At 37.4% G+C, this 22,276-nt stretch overlaps 1 protein-coding gene and 1 pseudogene across 1 annotated transcript in view; both read left to right on the top strand.

Moving 5' to 3' along the window:
* The window catches only part of BACH2 (BTB domain and CNC homolog 2), a 402,740-nt gene that overhangs the window by 43,867 nt on the left and 336,597 nt on the right, over window positions 1-22,276 (top strand). The window lies entirely within an intron of this gene.
* Window positions 3,043-3,444, top strand: LOC118858203 (annotated as a pseudogene).

Genomic DNA, 22,276 nt, shown 5'->3' on the forward strand with positions numbered 1-22,276 from the left:
TGAATGGGGAAAGAGGCTACTCACATGATGCTATAAGAGACCTCCCTGAAAATTTGATAGTCAGCTTGGGACTGATATTTTTCCTCAATGTTTTTTTTCCCAATTTTTTTTCCACTTCTACTCTGCTTTGACAAAGGTTCGTTTCCCATGTTAGAATCAAATTCAGTTCATTTCAACATGTATTTTTTTTGAGGGAGGAAGGTAGCACAATTGGGGTTAAGTGACTTGCCCAAGGTCACACAGCTAGTAAGTGTGTCAAGTATCTGAGTTCAGATTTGACCTCAGGTCCTCCTGACTCCAGGGCTGGTGCTCTACTCACTGTGCCACCTAGCTGCCCCACGTATTTTTCACATACCTATGATGTGCGTAACGCTGTCCTTGATGCTATGGGAAATAATGAAGAAACGTGTTACATAACGCCTACCCTCAAGGAATTTATAGTCTGACTTGGGAAAATATGAAATAGAATACAAGGCAATATACTAGAACTCAGATGTGCGATACAGATAATAAGTGTTATGCATTTATACTTTCTTCTTTCCATTTTTAATATTAAAGTCTAGAGAACTAAAATCTGGGCAATGAAGCTTCTAGATAACTATACTGCTAACATCTCCCTCTTACAGAGTATTCTCTCCTTTCTTGGCTTCAGATACACAAGAGTCACTTGGCTTTTCTTCCCTGACTCATTTACATGGTCCTTGTCTTTTCTTTTCTTTTCTTTTTTTAATCCTTTAAGCTTCCCTGATTTATTTTCTTAAGGGGAAATTGGCATCTTCATTAAATACCCATGACTAGTCCAGGTGTTCTCTTCTAAGTTAGGGAAATAGAGTTCCATCCTAGCACAAAAGGCACCAAAGAAGCTTTTGGTTTTTAAGAGGAAAAAATAAAACTGAAAGCATTTTCTTTATTTTTATATATATACACATATATATATGACTAGGAAATAGTGTTGATTAAGAAGAGTCAAGCAGGTGCTGGGTATGTGCTAAAATATTTAATGGCTTTTAGAATACTGGGTGGCTATTTTTAAATGTTTCTGTATTATTCTCATCCAAGCTTCTGGATGAAAAGTACTAAGAGCTAAAAATATTTACAGTTGCAGTGATGCCTTTGTTTCAGAAGAAACCAAACCATCTATTTTTTAAAAATTGTTTTTAGAAAAATAATATTATTCAGAAAATGTCAGCTCAAAGCAGTTTGTACTTCAGTTTTTAGGAGGAATAATAGTTAAGGGGCAGCAGTAGATTAGGCTGTAAAGCCTAATTGAGATACAGCTCCTTTAAAAGGGAAATAAAGAATAAAAGGAGGACAGTAACAAGGGAGATAAAAGGGAAATACTCTTTTTTTACTTCCAAGTATTAGGATCTTTTATTGTAGATTATTATAGAATTATTCATCATCAAAGCATTTTATTTACATTGCACATATATTGCATACTTGTCAGTAAGTCAAGGTTGTGATTTCATGGGTGTCACAACTGGTCTATAAATTGAATCAGTTTATAACTTAATAGGTAAATCTTAGAAATTTACCTAAGGTCCAGAGATTTTTTGAACCTTAGTATTGGACTTAATCTATAAAATGAGGAAGTTAGATGAGGTCATGCTGTAGGATTATAGCTCTAGTTTTGGAAGGGACCATAGAGGCTGTCTAGTCCCACTCTTCCCTTTGTCACTCCAATTTATAGATAAACTGAACTCCACAGAGGTTAATCAACTTTGCCCTAGGTAACAAGATGCTAGAGGTGGGATTTGAAACCAGATTTCTGACTAGAAATCCATGACGCTTTTCACCATACTGTGCTGTCTCTCATAAATTCCCTGAGTGCCTTAAGATTCTGAAACTCAGTTAACGCATATTTAGACCCACAGTTACCTTCTGGGTTATTTATGAATTCTGATTCTATCACTCCTTGGATTGATATCACTCCCAATTTTGTGTCATCTGTACTTTGTTTAGTTTACCTTTTTAAATCTTCATTCAAGTTATTGCTGAAAATGTTGAAAGGGAGAGACCCCTAGTTCACCATGTTAGAGACCTCCCTAGGTTGACTATGAATCAGTGCTTTGAATTTTTGGTCTCACTTGTGTTTTTTTAAAATAATCATCTGAAATATACATTTTATGACGTAAAGGGCCTAGAAATGGCACCAGGAGCTAAGGGTGAGAGATTGGCAAGAGACTGGGGAGTGGAGGAGAGAAACTTTGTTAAGGAGACGAGATGACTGAAAGGGGACACCATATAAAAGGAGCTTGCTACTGAGCTCTTCCTTAGGCTCCAGGCTTCTGTATTAGTCCTGTGGAAGCAGAGCCATCTCAGCAGGACCAATCTAGACTGAAGATATATTTGTAACATCAGAAAAACCCCTATAATAATAATAGGTCACATTTATGTAGTATTTTAAGATTGGAAAAACACTTTACTGTTCTCTTCTGGTCTTCACCATAATCTTTTAAGCAGATACTTTTACTATTCCCATTTTGCAGATGGAGAAACCAAGGCTCAGAAAAAGTGTTAATCTTGACCAAGATTACACAGCTAGTAAGTGTCAGAAGCAAGATTTGAACACCGGTCTTTCTGACTCCAGCATTCTACCATTTATAGCACATTAGTTTTCTTGTAGTCTGTGTATATATACATATATGTCTGTGTGTATATACATACACATATGTATATACACTCATTTATTTCCAAGGTACCCTCTTTAGGTTGTTGTTTGAAATTAACTGTTTTACTTTACAGAGAAGTCAGGTCCCTGAAAAAGAAATTGTTTCAGTTTTTTTTTTTTTCTAAATTGACTTTTGCGAAATGCACTTAAGGAGATAACTGTTTAGAAAGCAGCAACCAATGCTGATTAGGGAAAAGAGTCACAAGACCTGGTCCATGTTTTTTATTCACACAGACATTGGTTAATATAAGACAAGTCACTTAATTTCTATGAGCATCAATTTCCTCATTAGTTAAAAATTGACTTAATATGCTTTCTGGTCTCCCTCTCTGCCGCGGCGGAAGCAGGACCAGCATGTCTGAGTTGCCACCATGTAACTGTTTGTCCACTTGCAGGCTCTGCACACCCTCAAGGTGACCGGGCAGGAGACCGTTGCCCAGATCAAGGCCCTTGTGGTGTCTCTGGAGGGCATCGCCCCTGAGGACCAGGTCCTGCTTCTGGGGGGCTCCCTGCTGGAGGATGAAGCCATCTTGGGGCATTGTGGGGTGTAGAGCCCCTGTCCACCCTGGAAGTGGCTGGTCGGATGCTAGGAGGTAAAGTCCATAGCTCTCTGGCCCAAGCTGAAAAAGTGAGGGGTTAGACCCCCAAGGTGGCCAAGCAGGACAAAAAGAAGAAGAAGACTGGGCGTGCTAAGAGGAGGATGCAGTACAACCAACACTGTCAATGTAGCGCCCACCTTTGGCAAGAAGAAGGGCCTCAATGCCAACTCCTAATCCCCTGGTACTTTCTGTCCCCAATAAAGCTGCTATGACTCTTAAAAAATGGGCATAATATTGCGTGTGAGTAGTATACTGTTGTGATAGGTTTTGTGTTTTGAAGACTGAATGAGTTAACATGTGAAAATTTTTGTAAAAGGTTCCAGCATTATACAAAGTAAAACAGAAGTTTGAGAGTAAAAACTATAGGGAAGCCTTCCTCAATGTATCAGATGCTTTTAAAAAGAAGGAGAAGAAGAAGAGCAAGAAGAAGAAGAAGAAGAAGATGATGATGATGATGATGATAATTCCTGTAGTCAAAACTACTTGCTTTTTAAAGGTCAAATTTGTTGGGCACACTTGTATTCTCTCTCTGTAGAAGGGAAACTGAGACAGAGAAGGTAACTAGTGCTTCCAAGCATCCTCTTGGGCAGGGCTGGCATTAGGCATGAAACTTTCTTGATTCTTTAATTATATTAACCCATCAAACCTACTTTTCCATTAGAGTACACATGACTCATGTTTTCCTTTCTTTCAGAAATCAGAGGCTTGGAACATTTATCACCATTTGTCTTCATTGGTGGGATGCATTCTTTCCACTGAACATGACTATCAGCTCATTTTTCATATTTTTAAAGAGCCTCCTCGGCTGGCTGAATGTCACCTGGAAATGTCCTGTCTTGAAGGGGGGAGGTTAGAAGGGGGACAAGGAGGAGGAAATGTTTCTCTTCGATGATAATGACAAGAATGATAGGCATCAGGTGTGGTATAGAGGAGAGAATGCTTGATTTACAGTGGGAGAATCTAGATTCAGAATCCCAGTTCTGTCACAGACTACCAGTGTGGTCTTGGCCAAGTCAGTTCACTTTTCAGGGCCTCAGTTTCCCCATCTGTAAAATAAGGGGGTTGAACCAGATGATCTCTAAGGTCCCTTCCAAGTCTAATTCTGTGATCTGATAATAGCTAATAGTTATGTGGCACTCGATTTCTAGAATGCTTCTCATATTTTATTTCACTTAATACTCACAAAAACCCTGTGAAGTAGGTAATGCAAATGCCCCAATTTCTATTTTAGTGGCAGGGAAGCTGATTTTCCCAGTGTTGTACACCCACTAAGTGAGAAACAGAAATGAAACTTGAACCCAGGTCATTTAACTCAAATTCAGGGCTCTTTGGAGAGCATGGGATCTCATTGTAATTCTGCCACTTAAAAAATGTTTTATTTCTTAGCCTGTGACTTTTTCATTTAGATGGATTTTTTTCTTTTCTTTTCTTTTTCTTTTTTTTTTTTTTTTGCTTATATAGCTTCATTGTTGCTTACTGTTGCAGAAGGTGTTTAAATTTTGTTTTTAGGAATTGTACTTTACAAACTCCCATGAGTTTGGGGTTTTTTTTAACTCTGTATTTTAAGTAGTAATCCTGTACAGCAGTTGTAAGGTTTGTGACTTCTGAAAAAAGTCATATACTGTAAGACAACAGCTTTTGCCTTAAGTAAAGGTTGTTTTCAAGGTATGACCGTTTGGGGATAGGTGAATAAAAGGTTAGAATCCATGATCCTTTTCTAGATTTGGGATTGTAACATAATTTATGTACTTGGTTTATTACCAGGAGTAGGATATGTCTGCTTCTCAGCTTGCATTTGGCAAATTGTTGGTGTTCTCAACTTCTATAATGAAGTTTCCTGGAGTGATTTTCAAACTGCTTTTGTCACAGTTTTATGGAATTGTTAGTATTTTTCATCAAGACTGTTGCACTCAGAGATAGGAAGATCCAAGTTCAAATGCTATCTTAGCTTCAGTTTCTTCATCTGCAAAACTGGTGTACTAATAGAACCTGCCTTACAGGTTAAGGCTGTTAACCTCTATCTGTGTGTGTTCTTAGGATTTAACTACCAAGTCATAGAGAAGTTGCATTTGCATGAGAGGGGGAGTTCCCACATGTGATATAATCACAAATACTTTATGTCCTTTTTGTCATACTTGGAAAGAGCATGTATATTAATCAGAATTATTTTATTAACCTATGGACCATAAGCCCTTTTGCCACTAACCATCTACATTGTATTTCTAGATAGGGAAATTGAATTGGATATCTGATAGATGAACAATGTGTAAAAAATTTACCAAGCTGTATATCTGTCCTAAAGTAATATACCTAAAAAGAAACAGATGCCTCATTTATTTCTGTAGAGATTCAGCTGTAATTTATTATTATTGATCTCCTTTCATTAGATCTACTTCTTGTAGCTTCAGAATATTCAAAACTCTAAAAAAAATTTAGATCCAAACAGTGATTTTATACTTGTCATCTTTTGAAGATGCTATGATTTTTCTCATCTTTTTTTTTACTGTATATTCAGTGTCCTTTGGCTGAAAAATCTTAGTGTGCATTGTAAAAACTGATTAATAAGTATTCTAAATATCCCAGTAGGTCATGAGTCTTATGTCATCAATGACATGGTGGTAGTCATGGGACATAACTGTAGTTTAAAAAGACCCATCACTTGTTAAGTCTCAAAGTATATATAGATAGCATAACTATGCTACTTTTCATTATAGAGGACACTAAAGTGTCTTCTGTTTGAGGTGATGTTTTTCTTGGACCCCATTTAAGGGTGGTAACTTAATGGAGTACTAAAATGACCTCCTTAGGAAGTGATCTCAAACATAAGGCAGTTCCATGGCATGGACCCCAAGAAGAAAGTAATGAAGCTTACTGACTTCTCATCTCTCCCCTTATTCTTCTTTAGTGGGAAGGAATTAAGTTAACTAAGGGCTAGTGAACAGGGAAGAGGTTTTTGTTCTGAACCAAACTCATACCCCTAGACCAACAATATTAAAGGGGTGGGGGTGGTGGGGTAGAGATCAGTTTAATTCTAGCCTAATTCTCCTCTTGAAGATTGGTAGGGAAAGGAGCAAACACACAGCTGGAATCCTTCTCTAGGTTCTCTTAGTCCCTGCAATTTGCATTTAGATAGCTTGTGTGGATATACATGTGTGGATGGGCCCACCCATACCCAACATCAAGATTTTTACATTATTTCCAGAACCATCAGTAACGGCCTTAATGAATAAAACTGGTTTTGGTGTCAGTAAATTGTCAGGTACATAAATGCTATAAGTGACATGCAAGAACACTTAAAGTGTTCCTATAACATTGTCATCAAAGCAGGAATGTATTCTAATTATCTCATATATGTGTGCATGTATGGAGATATAGACATATGCTTGTATACACCTGTATGTATACTGACTAAAAGTTAGTGATTTGTGTAAATAAATTGTACTCTGAGCCCTGAGTTTCTTGCTTATGTAACAAAGAACACATTTTTACAGTGATCTGGCATTTAAGACATTTTTCAGATTTGTGACATTGAGAACTTGATTGCTACCAGGCACCCTAAGTTGACAAGTTTCTTGTAGGCAGAGCTAACATTTAATGAGTGATGAAATGATGAGACCTTTAAGGAAATGTATGTGCATGTGCCTTTCAACACTTCCATATTCTGAATTTTAGTCATTTTGGTGCATATTCTGATTTTTCCTGATTAGATTTTAATTTTAATTTCCCATTGGATGTTAGAACAGTAGTAGGCCATTACTTTCTGCAGTAGATACATTGTTCCTGAGAAGTGTGATGCAAATTCAGATTTTATGTATCAAACTAGATTTGAAGGCCAGGGAGTTTGCTACATAATAATAATAGCTAATATTTGTATAGTGTTTACTGTGTGTCTGGCACTGTGCTAAATGCTTTGCAATTATTATTTCATTTAATCCTCACAACAATCCTAGGAGGTTGGTGCTGTTATTATCCCCTTTTTATAGAAGAGGAAACTGAAGCAAACAGAGGTTAAGTGACTTGCCCAGGGTCACACAGCTAGTAAGTGTCTGAGGTCAGATTTGAACTTAGGTCATGTTGACTCCAGGTCTAGTGTTCTACTCCATCTATGACAACTACAACAACAAAATAAATAACCATACTCTAGTTTGTTCTGTGTTAATCTGTATTATTATATGCATTTATAAAAAGTTGGAGTGCTCCTATGAAGAATAAAACAATTGATATTTTTTCTTGTTAGCATTTTAAAAAAAGAAAATGTGTTCTTATTTTGTCCTAGTAGGATATATCCTTTACAGTATCATTCAATTGTGCTCAAAGAAGAAAAATTGGGGAGAGGGGGATTGACATTAAAGGAATCAATTTCATCCTTTCTAGAGAAGCTTGCTGTAGCTTGTCCCAAAGCGTTCTGAACTGAAATTGAAGGATAAGCCTCAGATTCAGGAAATCCCACTTCGGTTGGGTTTAGACAAAGAAAGGATTTCTCTCATTAACCACAGTGGAAAAGTCGCATTAAAATTTTTGTAGTATCTTCTTTAGAAGCTGATCATCTTCCATTTATGTACATCAAGGTAGTGAAAAAACATACCAGTTTGCCATAATTTCAAGTCTATTGTACACAGGTGATAAATGTACAGAAAGAATTAAATTAGGCCTTTTGCATGATAAACAAGGCTGTTAAAGTTGCTTTTGATATGGTAAGCTTTTTTTTTTTGGTAGGGACCGGGAACTTGGGGTGGAACAATCTGGACTTTGGCTTTAAGGGGATGAAATATAGAGGGTTTCAAAGCTTTTGTACTCCTTCCGCAGGTAGTAACAAGGTTGACCTTAGCACCTGGTTAGGAAGGATCATTAGTTAGACTAGAAAGTTAATCAGAAGGCGTTGCATCTTAGTTCCAGTGTGAGAACCCCTTTCTGGCCCTACCCTCATCCCTACTCCTGGCTCCTTCACCGCTGGCAGTGGATTCCACAGTAGTTGCCTTGCAGTGTTTGAAGTTCTCTGCCTATGGTGGCTGTTTTCCAAGGGTCTGAATTCTCTCCTTAACATTTCCCTTCCCTCGATGAATGTTTTACTCAAGTCATTTTTTATTACATGTGTTATTACTATGTGCCAGTCACCATGCTAAACAGTGGAGATACAAGGAAAGGCAAAAACATGGTCCCCGCCTTCAAGAAGTTCACATTCTAATGGAGACAGTGTGCGAATAACAGTATGTAAAAGATATAGTGTACAAATAGAAGATAGTCTTAGAGGGGAGGCATTATTTGGAGATAAGGGGAGGTGTTCCAGGGCTTGGAAGGTAGGAAGAGTCTCCTGTAGAAGGTGAGATTTAAGGCCAGTCTTTAAAAGTTCATTTAATAGTAGTTCCTTTTTTAATTCTTTCCCAGATTTGTATGCCTTGCCCCAGCACTGGACTTGCTATTTACATCTCTAGCCAGGACTGTGATTTATCTTTGTGTCTCCCCCAGTGCCTAGCACAGATTCTTCTACACATAGTAGGCATTTAATCTGCAAAATGAAGAAAGGAAAGAACATAGAGCACAGTCTGGCTAATGAACTGAGACATTCTGGCCAATGTCACTATGGAGAGTCGTTCAGTTTCTTTATGGCCCAGCTGTTAAGGATTCAGCCTCTGCTACTCCTCTGGCTACAACTTAATTTCCTCCATCATTTCCTTTCTCCATTTAGTCTGCTAATTTGTCTAGTTCTCATCCACCTCATCTGCTTGTCCTCAGTCACATAGCCATTGCTAGTCCTTTGCTAGTCGGACACTTTGCACATGTTCTGGAAGATGAGTTTCCTGAAGGTTTTTGTATCCTCTCCCTATTCCTTATTCACTCTTCATCCCTCCCCCACCAAACCCTGCACTGCCAAAAAAGAAAAAAAAAAGCCCAGTTATACTTTCACCTAATGTAGTTAATTGGTTCCATTTAAACAAGATGTTGGGTGAAACAATGTTTCAAGGGGAACTTAATTCCAGAGGAACTCTGTTATAAATGTGAAGTAGATTTCTTGGCTGCCAAAAGGTAGACTATAAAAGCTTAAATTAGGTCTTTCCAGAGACTGGAGACAATGTAATCTTTATAATGGTAACACTGACTCCCCCTTCTGTCAATTTCCACCTTCCCCCTCCTTGGATCCTCAGATTTCTTGTCAGGGAGGGCAAGTGCAATGCCAGTTGTTAAAACATGCCTTCAGTATCTATTGGGTGCAAAGCAATGAGGGCAGGGGATGAGGGGGCTGCTCTGATGTTGTGCCAGCCATCTGAACACTTTCTTCCTTCTCCCAGTGATCACTATAATCACTTGGCCAAGAAGCCATTTCCTCCCAGCTCCCACCAGTCAGAGAGAGCCATATTGGGGAGGGTTTGGGGGAGAAAAGTAGGAAAGATAGCTAAACTGTGAGGGTCGGTGTCCTTTGTGATTCACTGCCCTAGGCCTCAGCAGCTATTTTCTGATTGGCTTGAGTATTAAAGAATCGTAAGTGGGCTGCTCTCTTCTATCCACCAATCAGAGGGTGGAGGGAATTTGCGTCTCTAGAGATCAACTGCCATTTTACATAAAGGCTTTTCTGTTTTCTAGTGCTGCATGGTAATGATGTGTTAACATATCACTGCAAAACAACATTGGCTAGGGTGACTTTATGCTGGTGCTGTGAAACTTCATAAATGTGAACTTGACTAATTTGGAGTGTGTGCTAATGAGTTTCAAAGCTAGGACTGGGTTTTTTTTTTTCTATAATATGAAGAAACAAAGCAAAAGAATAGTATAAACAAGATTAAAAAGAAAATTATCTATTTGAAGAGATCAGATTGCTTCCAGGCAGTTTAGAAATACCCATTAAAATTTTTAAATGTAATGATGTAAGCAAGGGGCTGGTACTTTGATAAGTTCATTACAAATTATTCTTATCTGTTCATTAAAGCAAGACATCTATTATGGAAATACTTTTTTAGCCTACTACTAGCATACACGCGTTTAACAGAAGAACATTTAAAAGATGTTGCTGATATATGTGAAATTAACAAAAAAGTACCAAGTATGGTATCTTATGTTGTAAACACTCCTTAAATGTTTGCTAAATTGAATTGAATTTTTAAACCTGTAAAACTGAGAATTTTTACTAATTTAGGCAGACCTCTTCTGCTGTTTCATGTGTGAGTCTAAATTGAATGAGGTCTTTTTAGTGTATCTAGAAAATATGGGTCGTTTTAGCCCTTAACAAATATTTCAGATGCATGTTGCATCATTCTTGGTGTTTAGCCAGTACAAAGAAGGAAAAACAATGCCCACTATTTAGATAATAGCCATCTGAATAGAAAGGTAACTTTTTTTTTTGTTAAGCAGTAATTTCTTAAAATAACTTTGAGGGGATATGACCTACATGGACATGGACTGTATGTATTGGGAAGGAGATAATTTCAATTTCAAGAAAGTTGGTGTTTTCATTCTAATTACCAGTATACAAATTCAATAATGAAAAAACCTCAACAAATTCAACACTATCTTATCACTTAATATTTTTTCAAAAATTGAAGGGTAGTTTCAGGCCTTGTCTGTCAGGTTAAAAGTGAAAAATTCAGTCAACCTGGTTATTTGAACACATGAAAATATACACACACACACAAAATCCCTGACTACATTCAGGATATGTTATTTCTTAAGAGACTTTACTCAGAGTGGAATGTAGACGCAGACTAAATTTTAATTGTTCTTTTAAATAATTTTTTTTAAATTTTAGACTATTTAGATGGGAACTTGGATATTTCAGAGTATAAATTCTGAAGCTATATCTGGCAAGTGTTTTTTTTTTAACCTCAAAATAACAGTTCCTAGCAGTTATTAGTTTTTTGTTTAAAAAAAAATAGTGAAAAGGCCCAAAAGCAAAGAGCAAAAATCCCCTGGGTAAAACTATCATATGAGGTTGGAATTTTTTTTGGTTTTGGTATTGGTCTGTTTTTTTCTTTTACCACTCAATTCCCTCAGTTTTCACATGAAATTTAGGTTGTTTAATAGCATCAGCTTTAACTCACTATGGGTAAAGTTTTATTTTTGGTTTACATATCTGATGTTGCTTGAAAACATTTTAAGAAAGACTGTTCTCCAGTTAGTTTATGTAGCTGGCCTCAGGAGACCAATGAAGAACTGCAGGAGAATTGCACTAATACCTGAATAACCAACATCCTTTCCATCACAAGTCTTGTTACATGCTCCCATTGCCACTGGGCAGATGGATTCCAGGGCTGAAAATGTAGTCTGATGTGGCTGTTGCCATAAGCAACTGACTCCAACTCTCTAGAATAGTAGGATCTTACAGAGGATAGTGTTCCTTTCTCTCACCCCTTCCTCTCTTTCCCTTCCTCTCCATATTCCTTGTCCTTTTCTCTTAGGTGGTATGAATTTATATACTTGTAGTCAATTGTTAACTTCTAATGATGGGCCAGAACAGAGATGTAGATAATAAAAATATAATTTATATTTAGCTTGGAATTAGAATGATTTTAATGTATTACATGTTTATACTGAATTTTTCCTCTTTTTGTCTTAAAATATTATTATTTGTTATATGGAATAGGTTTCCGGGGAGAGGAGGGAAAGGGATACTGGGGAAAACTATGGTGCTGTAAAAAAAATACATCAACCAAACATAATTAAGAATTTTTTAAAGAAATACATAATTTGAGGACTTTTCTTTGTAATGGTGATGTAATTGGAGGGAGGACACAGGTTAGCCATTGTAATTATGCTTAGCTGGGGTTAATGTTAAAGTTTGGTCACATTCTTCTGGCGTTTGGAAACCAGTGGAAAGACCACACTGGCTTTAGAGTTGGAGCACCTAGGTTCAGATCTTATCTCTGATGCTTACTACTTCTATGACAAGGCAGCTAGGTGGCGCAGTAGATAGAGGACCAGGCCTGAAGTCAAGAAAACTCATCTTAAGTTCAAATCTGGCTCAGACACTGTGTGACCCTGGACAAGTCACTTAACTGTTTGCCTCAGTTCCTCATCTATCAAATGAACTAGAGGAGGAAATGGCAAACCACTCCAGCATGCGTGTTGGCCAAGAAAACCTCAAATGGGGTCACAAAGAGTTGGACACAACTGAAATGGCTGAACAACTTTTATGACCTTAAGCAAATCATTAAAATTTTCTTCATCTGTAAAATGAAGCTGTTAAAGCAGATGGCCTCTGAGGTTTCTTCCAGATACAAATCTAGGACCCTATGATGGTATAGGAAGGCAACAAGGGAGCATGGTGATGAGTGACGGGGAAGCCTGCAAGTTATTAATGATCCCCTCCAGGTAGTTGACAGAGATATGGCCAAGAGTTGCACAGGCATGGATGTGTTGTGATCTGAATCGTTGAAAGGAACATAAAATTTGTGTTTTACAAAATTAAAATTTTAAAGGAGGGAAGTGGAGGGAAGGGGAAGGAAATAAGCATTTATAGAGTGCCTACTGTGTGCCAAGCACAGGGCTAAGTGCTTTACAAATATTTTTTCAATTGATCCTTATGACAATGTGAGAGGTACTGTTATCATCCCCATTTTACAGTTGGGGAAACTGAGGCAAACAGATTAAGTTATTTGCCTATAGTCACATACCTAGTAAGTTTGAAGTCAGGTCTTCCTAACTCCAGGCCCAGCACTCTCTCTGTCTTATCACCTAGCTGCCTCAGTTGTTCACCTCTTTGAAGTATGGCTCTCTTTTCATCTGTGTTAAAATACTTTTTAATTACTTTACAAATATCATTCCATTTCTTAGGGAGCTAAATTGATAGTAAGTAAACATTTATTAAGCACCTACTATGTGCCAAGGTCTGGAAATCCAAAGAAAGTCCCTGATCTTCGGGGACTCACAGTCTCATGAGGGGATAGCATCCAAAAAATTATGTACAAACAAGATATATACAGGATAAATTGGAGATAATCACAGAAGAATGACCCTAGAATTAAGGGGGATCAGGAAAAGCTCCCTCTAGAAGGTGGGGTTATATCTGGGACTTGGAGGAAACTGAGAGGCATGGAGATGAAGAGGGAGAAGCGTTCCAGGTATGAGGAACAGCTGATGAAAATTCCTAGAGTCTGGACATGGAGTCCCTTGTTCCAGGAAGAGCAAAGAAGTGAGTATCACAAGATCCCAGATAAAGTAAAAGGGAAACCAGGGTTAGGGACAGCAATTACAAAATACGTGGCTTTCTGACATTGTTTTCAATTACAAGATTTTCCCCAAGCTGTTAATTGGCTAAATTGATACGACTTTTGACCTATTAATTAACTGAATCTGAAATTTTAGAAAATTAGACGATATGTAGGACCTACAAAACAAATTTGGCATCTTTTTTGTACTTGGAGACAGAGTCTGAAATGAGTCCTTGGGAGTCACTCAATTCAACAAGCAGCCACGTGATGGAGTGGGTATAGCGCTGAACTTGGAGTTAGGAAAATCTGAGTACAAATCTTGCCTCCAATACTTGAAGGCTGTTTGACCCTGGGGAAGTCACTTAATCTCTCTGTGCCTCACTTTACTCAGGTGTAAAATGAGAAAGGTTAGACTTGATGACCTCTAAGGTCTGTTTCAGCTATAAATTCATGATCCTAATTAAATACCTATTATATGAAAGTCTCTGAGATTTCAAAATTATGGAAAATAGATTTTAGATTAATATAGATTCTAGATTAATTTGATGAATTCCTCCTACTATGACACAAGTCCTTGTTCTCCAGAAGTTTGAAATCCAATGGTGAGGGGAAGGGCAGGAGAGAGAGGGGGAAGGGGAAGGGGAAGGGAGAATAGATCTTCAAATAACTATGCTATAAGGGAAAGTGAGATAAGTATAATGTTGAATGGGGACCAAGCAAAGGGCTTTGTGAAATTTAAGGAGGAAGAATTTACTTCCACCTGGAAGAGGGGGGAGAGTGTAGTCAGAGAGGCTTCAAAAAAGAGCTAAGATTTGATATCGACCTCGAAGGAAGAGGAGGGCATGAACAAATGGAAAGTAATGGGGTGGAAGCTTGTTCCATCGATAGCGATGTTTCTTTGCTTTTGTGACATTCCTGACAACATTTGACCAGTCCTCATATAATGACTCTCTGGGAATTATTTTTGGATTTCTCATTTGGGCCTTGATAAAATGGTAGAGTCAGGACCTGGTCAATAGGAAAGCTTAGGCCTCCCTATGGAATTTTCAGTTGGTTTTTCCCCTGTTTTCTTCCTTGCTTGACCTTCCAACTGGAAGTTCATAATCTCTTCCCAACAGTTAATGTGTTTTACTACCCTGAGTTCTCATGTCTGGGAAGTTAGGACTGTTGGACTAGGCTCAAGACCTCATAATAGGATTGTGGTTCTTGGTTTCATGCCAGGTGGCTACCAAGCATTGGAACACAAAATCCATCAACCCCAACTCCTGATATCTGGGCTTAATGGTCAGTGAGCATCTTAGGTGGCAGGTAAATTAATCATTCTACTTTTCAGGGTGTGTATTCTTGTGGGGGTAAATCTACTGGTTCTAAAGGAGCGCATTAACAAAGAGCACTAAATACCAATCCCATCTTATCAGCTAGAAAAAAATTTAGTGTAGCAACTTGCTTTTCCTTACACTGTAAGGAAAGTATTTGAGTAAGCTAGTCCACTCTTGCTGAGCTTTTGCATTTCTAGTTCTGTGGTGAAATAGATGCTTTTTCTTAATTTTCAAAACTGAAAGTGCAGCATGTCCTTTTAGGGTTGCAAGCCTGGCAGAAAGAAAGTATACTATTAAATAGAGGTAAGTGAAAAGGAGACAGAACCTGATGAGCTATACAGTTTATAATATTAAGATGCTCTGCCTCCAAGAAGAAAAACAATGTAATTGTTTCTTACATCCTGTGAATAAGAGCTGTCTTTTCACAGAAATGCAAAATGGGTATGCAGTTTTAATTAGAAAAAAATTGCTAGAGTTGTTATAGTCTGCTTAATTGACCTTGATAACATCATCACCAATGGTTTATCTTTTTATCTTAGTAATTGGAAACCCATCCATAAAAACCTCTCTTAAGCAAGACTAAGCTATTTTCCTCTCCTCATACTTTGCACCTCAGCTCTTTGCCATCATTACCCTCACCTTGGCTTCTTCCCCAGATGAAACAGTTGGAAAGCAGAGGAGGATTAAAAAAAAATCCATCCATTAAAAATGATTTATTTCTTCTTTGTAAGTTTTAGTTAAATAAAATAGAACCACTTTAAAGGCTTTTGAGACCTACCACACATTTCCGCGTGGTCACCAGCAATTGTGGTATTGTGTGCATATGCAAATAACAAGTAGAATTTAATATTTTATGGAATTGCAGAACTCCAAAAATGAAGCCTACCTACTTGTTTCCATGGTAACCACTATTGAAATGTGTCTGGCCAACCTGTACCTTTCCTTAATTTTTTCTGCGAGAGTTTCAGAGAATTAAATTTACTTTTCAATATTCTTTTTTTGTTGTTCCTAGAGAGTATATGGTTCTATTATGGAATTATCTTAGCTATATCTTGAGTATAACTTCATACTTAGCAGAAATGCATTTTGATTAAGGGACAGATATATTGTTTTATATTTTTAATCTGATTCAGTAATGAACTTGGGTGAGAAAAATTAATTTCTTAAGAGTTCAATGAATATTTTAATATAGAACAACAAAGGAAAAATAAAATGTTAAGAAAACAGAAAATTATTCTGTACTGAAAGCTTCAGCACATATCAAAAAGTTCTTTCAAAGAGGGTCTTTTAAAAAATCAAAATTAGCTTATCTCTATGAGAAACCTAATAGAAAGATGTTAGACTTTGTTATGCTTTCATTGTCTTCATCTTTCTCCTAGTTGTAATTATTCCCTAGGTCCAAAGTCACCAACCTTTGTGGAATTGGGACTTCACCATGTGGGGAGAGGAGGGAGTTGATGGAACTTTATAACCTTCTTTCATCTATAGTGTGTGACATTGGCCAATCCTCCATTCCTGGAATGTGTTTCCTCCTTACCTTTGTCTCATGGAGCTCCTCTCTTCTTTTAAGATGTGGTTAAAGCACCAGTTTCTGCTTGAAGTCTTTTCTGATCCGATCAACTGTTAGTGCCCTCCCTCTCAAACTACTCTGTGTTTAATAACAGCTAGTATTTATATAGAGCTTTAAAGTTTTCAAAGCATTTTACAAATATCTTACTTAATTCTCACAATCTTGGGTGACAGGTGCTATTATCACCCCCATTTTACAGTTGAGAAAACGGAGTTAAACAAGTTAAGTGCTCAGAGTCACACAGCTGGTAAGTGTCTAAATTTGAATTTGAATTCCGATCTTCCTGACTCTAGGTCCTGTTCTCAAGCCACTGTGCCACCTTGCTGCCTCCATTATTTTGTATTTACTTATTTTGTCTCCTCCATTAGAAAACAAGCTCTTTGTAATTAGAGTTTATTTAATATTTTGTACTCATATCTCTAGCTCCCAGCACATTGGAGTTGTTTAATTAAATGCTTGTTGATTGATTGATTGACATAAACTGGAGAGCCCACTGATGACAGCTCCTCATCAAATAAAATAATACATGTGAACGTACTTCGTAGCCTGTGAAATGCTATACAGATAAAAATATAGGATCTAGCAATCAATGGCTTTCTTTAAGCTGATGAGAGTAGGTGATGGGAGAGAAACCAAGACATCAAAAAAGACAGAAACATATCTAGGTTGAAGAGGGTGGGGCAAAAATAAAAACAATACTACCACCACAGCCGAAGAATAAACCACCTATGATTCAAGGGCCTATTTTTTATGTTCAGGCCTCCCAGGTTTTTACAGCAAGCTCATCGGGGCCTCTGGAGTCATGGAGAACACAACATTGCTCAGGTACCTAGACCCCTCAGGCTTATCATTACACTCCAAAGAATTTAAATATCAACACTTATGTCAGTTAAAAAAAAAACCAAGTAATGACAAGCCCACCTTCCAGACAAATTCATTTTAGTAAGAGTAATGCTTAGTAGGAAATACAAGTCAGGCTTTACCTGTCTCAGTTATCCCTTCTCATCTTAAACACTGCAGACATGAAATGTCTCTTTATATTGGGATATAGTTTGGTGCCATGGAAAGAATGCCATAAGTTTAGAGTGTTTGAATCCCAACTCTGCCACTTACTACCTGGGTGACCTTGGGTGTCACTTAACTTTTGTCATCTGTTAAACGAAGGGGTTGTACCATGAGACCTCTAAGGCCTTTTCTAGCTTTGTCTGTGAACCTATAACCATATAAACATTGGCTGTGGAAGAGTAGCTGTTTCTTAACAATGGGTGAAATAGGTATGTACAATCTTAGTTTAATGTAAAGCACTGACCTTAATGTCACCTGTGGTACTTAGTAGCTCACTTAGCTCTTCATTCATGAGAATGGTCATCAATTACGTAGTGAGTAGATCTGTTCATATGTAGAAAGCTAAGTGGTTTATGCTTTTATCATCCCACACAGTACTATGCATATCCTCCAAAGGAAAACATTCATTGGGAGGTTAACCTATACTTTGTACTTCCTGAGTATGCTTGTAAGGAAACAACAGTAGTTATTTGAATGTCAACCAAACTTTTGATAGTAGCCATATGTAGCTTTATTAAATTAATTTTTTTTTCAAAAATCTGTCTTTTCTTCTTCTCCCTAACCCACCATCCCATATATTGGGAAAGCAAGAAAAGCAACCCCCCCCCCAATATAAACCAGTATTGTCAAGCAAAACAAATTCTTGCTTTGGTTATATAAAAAATATGTTTCAGTGTGCTTTCCTGAATCTATCACCCCTCAATCAGGAGGTCGGTAGCATATTTTCATCATGAGGATGATCAAATGAGATATTTGTAAAGCTCTTAGCACAGTGCCTGGCACATGGCAGATGCTTTATAAATATTCTCTTTGCTTTTCTCTGTTGTGGTCCATTATTATACTGATCAGACTCCTGAAGTCTTTCAAAAGTATTTGTCTTTACAATATTGTTAGTATATAAATTATTCTTCTGGTTCTGCCCACTTCACTCTTTATATGTTCATAAAAATCTTTCCAAGTTTCTCTGAAATCATCCCCTTCATTATTTCTTACAGCACAATAACATTCCATTTCATTCATGTACTGTAGTTTGTTCAGCCATTCCCCCAGTTGGTAGCCACCCCTTCAGTTTCCAGTTCTTTGCTAAAATATTTTCGTACAAATGGTTCCTTTTCCTTTTCCTTTGGGGCATAGGACTCACAGTGGTATTGCTGGATCAAAGATTATGCAGTTTAGCTTTGGGAGTATAGTTCTAAATTGCTTTCTAAAATAGCTGGACCATTTCACTGTTTGCACCAAAATGCATTAATGTGCCTGTTTTTTTCCCCACAGATGCTCCAGCATTTGTCATTTTCCCTTTTTTGTCAGCTTTGTCAATTTGATGTATGTGATATAGAACCTTAGAGATGTTTTAATTTGTATTTCTCAAGTTAGTGATTTACAGCATTTTATAGCTGTTGATAGTTTCATTTTCTTCTTCTAAAAACAACCTTTTCATGTCTTTTGACTATTTATCAATTGGTTCTTATTCTTATAAATTTGAATAAATTCCCTGTATACCTTCCAAACAGAACCTTTGTCAGACAAACCTGTCTATAGTTCTTCCACGTGCTTACGTCTACATTATAAACAGAGACAGACACAGGAAACTGGTGTTTTTGTTACCAGGAATTTTAACATCATTCACCAATTCAGTGGTCTACAGGATCTTGAGAATGTTTACAGAGCTCCCAATGAAGCAGATTTAGTAGTTGATGAAGAATGATGGTGATGACTGGTGGTACCTCAGCTCTGAGTGCCAAGTGATTGTTGTTCTCTTAGTCCTACATCTTCTACATCCAGTATAACTTAGGTGTATTAGTAAGGTATTAATCATATGGGCTCTCACTGAATTAAAATGTTTGGAATTGGAACAGATTATTTATTCATTTTAGTCTAAACATCCTCCAAATTGTCTCAAGAAATAATCTCCAAGGTAATTTTATAAATGACGGGAAAATGACAGATTGAAGGATCAATCCATTTAGTTTGGGGGGAGGGGTGATAATTCATTCTTTTTAGAATCCAAGAGCTGACAGATGCCTTATAGATCATCTAAGCAACCTCCCTGCTTTCATAAATCAGTAAACAGAAGCCTAGTAAGAGTAGGTAACCTGTCCAGGGTTGCAGGACTAGTTAGTGACAGCTGGGCCTAAAAAATCATGTCTTTGGATGGTTAATCTGGTCCTTAGTCCATTATACCATATTGCCTTGATATGGTGCCTTGAGCTCTATCCACAAGCATGTTTTTCCCCTGTTGCTCCTAAATGCAGTGTTAGATGTCACTGGAAAAAGATGAAGTTAACTGTTTTTGCAGTTGTCTATCAATAAAAACCAAGGGGCATGAGATGAACGAGGTTGCAATGGGTGTCTCTTTTGGAAAAATGAATTTTATTAATCAGGTTGGAAGATTTTTATCATATATTGAATAATTTGTCTTAATTCATTTCAGTGTAATTCAGTTCAAAATCTCCCTTGTAACTATTGCTCCCCCTTAGTAAACCTTAGAGTTATACTTTATATAGATATTATACGGGTATGGAACCAGCCTGCACCAGTTCCTCTAGAGCTGAAGCTCCATTGGCCATTGTTGTCATCAATGGAGTTTACCTTATTGGCATTTCTAAATGTTCCCAAAATTATGTGGACTGCTGAAATGGTGCTAATGTAGTTAAAATTCCTAATGATGAAAACAGCCCTCTCTGAGCCTCAGTTTCTTCTTCCCGAAGGTTCTTCTGCCTTTGGATCCTGTGATCTTATATTGAACCCATGGTAGGCTTTATATTGGAGATCAAATTTTTTGTTCAATTCTGGTCTTTTCCTTATGAAAGCTTGAAATGCTTCTATTTCATTAAATGGCTATTTTTTCCCTTGAAGTATTATGTTTAATTCTCTGAGTAGGTGATTCTTGGTTATATTAGCTCCTTTGCCTTCCAGAATACCATGTTCCATGACCTCTGATCCTTTGCAGCTGCTAAGTCCTGTGCGATCCTGATTGTGAATTGCTTCTTTCTGGCCACTTAACAGTTACTTTTTCCTTGACCTGATAGTTCAGAAATTTGGCTATAATGTTCCTTGGAGTTTTTATTTTGGGATCTCTGTCCTGAGGGGATTGGTGGATTCTTTCAATGTCTGTTTTGCCCTCTTGTTCCAGTATATCAGGGCAGTTTTCCTTGATATTTTCTTAAAGCATGCTGTCCAGAATCTTCTTTTGATTATGGCTTTCAGGTAGTCTAATGATTCTCATATTGTCTTTCCTGGATCTGTTTTCCAGGTCGGTTGTTTTTCCAGTGAGGTATTTTACATTTTCTTCTATTTTTTCATTCTTTTGAATTTGTTTAATTGATTCTTGATGTCTCATAGAGTTATTAGCTTCCACTTGCCCAATTCTCACTTTCAAGGAGTTGTTTTCCTCAATTAGCTTTTGTTCTTCCTTTTCCATTTGGCCAGTTGTACTTTTTAAGGAGTTGTTTTCTTCAGTGGATTTTTGTATCTCCTTTTCCATTTGGCTAATTCTACTTTTTAATCAGTTGTTTTCTTTTTCCAAGTTGTTGACTCTTTTTTCACAATTCTTTTGCATCACTCTCATTTCTTTTCCCAATTTTTCTTCTACCTCTCTTATATGATTTTAAAGCTCCTTTTTGAACTCTTCCATGAGTTCTTTCTGGACTTGAGACCACTTCCCATTTTTCTTTGGGGCTTTGCCTCTAGGTGATTTGACATTGTTATCTTCTGAGTTTGTGTCTTGATCTTCCTTGTCACCATAAAACTTTCTATGGTCAGATTCTTTCTTTGTTGTTTTTTTTTGCTTATCTTTTTTTGGCCTTTTTCCTTTCTTTTAAATTTGACCTCTGCTCCCAAGGTGGAAGGGGCACTGTCTCAGGCTTCTTATGCCAGAGGCTACAGGCCCTGATGTGCTTCACTGATGTTGCCCTGGGGTCCACAGAGGACCCTCGTGTCTGGTGCTGCCCTGAAGGGGTCATGGCTGGCTTTAATAGAAAGTTGTTTTTCAGTCATTTCCAACTCTTCATGACCCTAAAGACCATACTGTCCATGAAATTTTCTTGACAAAAATACAGGAATGGTTTGCCATTTTCTTCTCCAATGGATTAAAGCAAATAGGAATTAAGTGACTTTTTCAAGGTCACAAAGATAGCAAATGTCTGAGGTTAAATTTGAACTCAGGTCTTCCTGACCCAGTTCTCTATCCATTGAACCATCCAGTTGCCTTCCAGACAAATAGAGATTAAGTGACTTGCCCAGGGTTATACAGCTAGTAAGTATCTGAGGCAGGGTTTGAATATAGGTGTTCCTGACTCAAGGCCTGCCACTTTGTCCACTGAGATACCTAGCTCCCTTAGTAAGAAAGGACCAGATAATTTTCTTATGCCTGGAGTAGACAGAGAAGGACACTGTTGTAGAAACCGATCTGCCTTCTGTTCATTCTCCTTTGTATCATTTAAGAGGTTCCTTTTCCCTCTTTATGACACCAAGCTGCCAATGAAGACTATCTTATAGCTGTTTAATTTTTCAGTTCTTTGGGAATCTGTGGTTTCCTTGGTATAGATATTTCCTTCACTGGTGCAGTTCTCAGCCCTTGCAAATTGGTAGACAGTCACCCAGCAGAATATAAACTTCCTGTAGGCAGAGACTTTTCATTTTTGCCTCTATGTTCCCAACCCCTTGATAATAATAGATGCTTAATAAATGCTTATTAAATGAAATTGTGAAGAGTTGCTGTGGCCCTAAAAATTCATCATCCTCTAACCCACCTGGTGATAAGCCTCTGAGAACTTAGTTGGACTGCTCTTTAGAAAACAGTAAACAGAAAACAATTTACAGATGTTATCTTATTTATCCTTAGAACCACCCTATGAGATAATTACTTGTAGCTCTCTCTTCCTCATTTTATAGATGAGGAAACTGAGGCTTAG

This window comes from Trichosurus vulpecula, chromosome 7 (genome assembly GCF_011100635.1).
Source record: "Trichosurus vulpecula isolate mTriVul1 chromosome 7, mTriVul1.pri, whole genome shotgun sequence".
NCBI classification, from domain to species: Eukaryota; Metazoa; Chordata; class Mammalia; order Diprotodontia; family Phalangeridae; genus Trichosurus; species Trichosurus vulpecula.